The following is a 2,063-nucleotide window of genomic DNA, read 5'->3' on the forward strand; positions in this document are numbered from 1 at the left end:
TTGTTATTATCTTTTACGGGTTGGTTACCGTAATATCACTCCTTTACGCCAATATATCCGTTTATAAAACCGTAAAAATTCAGGAATAAATGTAGCCAGACATTTATCGTTTTTTTAATATATTTTTTTTTTGTATCAGTGTACGTGTTTCACACAAGTTAACGAAGAGCTTTCAACTATTCGTGCTGAATGTACGCAATCGCATTTAGCCCAACAACAAAGAGCTCTTGGGTCTGCCCCAATCTTTTCCACTCCCAGTGTACTTCACTTCAACACTATTCCCTTCAATCCTTACAATCCTAACTCCCCCCCCCCCCAGAATGAAATCATGGATAATGGGGCCAGAAAATGAATGCATATTGCAGTGAACTACACCAACAGAGGGTTCGCCGTTTTTCATAGGCCTCACAAAAGATGATTTATCCGCCCATTTTTTGAATAAGGCGGAAGCTCTTTTCCTCACCCTTATTATTCTCTTGAGAGAGCCAAATCCTTTCTGATCATATTCTATAGAAGAGGCTGATCCCTTTATCCAGTCACTTAGGAATTCTTCAACTCTTCTTTTTTTTCAGCTTTTTATCTCCGCTTAAGATGATTATCCCATCTTTCCCGCTGGTTAATTCAAATTTTTGCGAAGCGAAATTGTTTCACCAAACGTTCAGCTGGGCTCCACAAGGCACTATTATTATTATTATTATTATTATTATTATTATTATTAGCCAAGCTACAACCCTAGTTGGAAAAGCAAGATGCTATAAGCCCAAGGGCTCCAATGGGAAAAATCAGCCCAGTGAGGAAAGGAAATAAGGAAATAAATAAATGATGAGAACAAATTAACAATAATTCATTCTAAAAACAGTAACAACGTCAAATCATATATGCCCTATATAAACTATTAACAACGTCAAAAACATATGTCATTTTTGGGCTCGGCCATGTCGTCCTGATGGAAGGCTCCCCTATCCCCTAGGTAGCCCCTCCAAGGGACACCTGCTACAGTGACACTCCCAGAGAAACAAACCGAAGGCTTCCGGAACTCCAACTGCCGGCGCGTTCCATCCACAACACAACCCTAAGGACATCGCTCAAAATCAGGGGACGCACCTTCAGACAGAGTTGAAGAGTTGGAAAACCCAGGACTACATGGCTGAGTCACCAAGGGTTCAGCTGGGCTCCACAAGGCACTAGAGGAGTTGGAAGACCCAGGCCTATATGGCTGAGGATTATTAAGCGCTAAGTAGATGATGAATGGAGAAGTATTGAATTAAAAGCTCAAGATAGAGACGACTGGTGAAATCTAACTGAGGCCTTTTGCGTCATTAGGCGTAGGAGGAGATGATGATGATGATGATGATATTTCCTTTTCAGTATTTTCTTTTCAATATATTCCTGTAGATTTTAGTATGTTGTTCTCCTAGATGTCATTGGTTCTAGTGAAATTGTAGGATTTCATGAAGCACTTAACCTATCTACCCCTATTTCCTTATTTTTCTTTACTTTTAAGATCTGTTTTATGCATTTTATAAAATGATTCTCATTTCCTCTCCCTTAGTTTTTTCCCCACGATCCTTCATCAGCTTTTTACATGGTAATTTGGCCTCTTGAAGGTTCGGTGTGACTTATTGCTATCAGGGTTGTGGTGGCCGATATGGTAACGTCCCTGACTGGTGAACACCAGATTGGGGTTAGAGTCCCGCTCAAACTTTTTAGTTCCTTTGGTCGCTGCAACCTCACTATCCCTGTGAGCTAAGAATGGTGGTTTTGGGGAGCCTATAGGTCTATCTGCTGAGTCATCAACAGCCATTGCCTTGCCCTCCTTGGTCCTAGCTTGGGTGGAGAGGGGGCTTGGTCGCTGATCATGTATATATGGTCAGTCTCTAGGGTATTGTCCTGCTTGATAAGGCAATGTCACTGTCCCTGGCTTCTGCCACTCATGAACGGCTTGTAAACCTTTAAAGCCTTCTAAAAGATTCGCATTACCTTTTGGTTAGGAGTGAAATTGACGTTATTATAATATTACCTATTTTATCAAAAGGTCTAATGAGAAAGATCTTTCTAGTTTC

The sequence above is a fragment of the Palaemon carinicauda genome, chromosome 39 (assembly GCF_036898095.1).
Source record: "Palaemon carinicauda isolate YSFRI2023 chromosome 39, ASM3689809v2, whole genome shotgun sequence".
NCBI classification, from domain to species: Eukaryota; Metazoa; Arthropoda; class Malacostraca; order Decapoda; family Palaemonidae; genus Palaemon; species Palaemon carinicauda.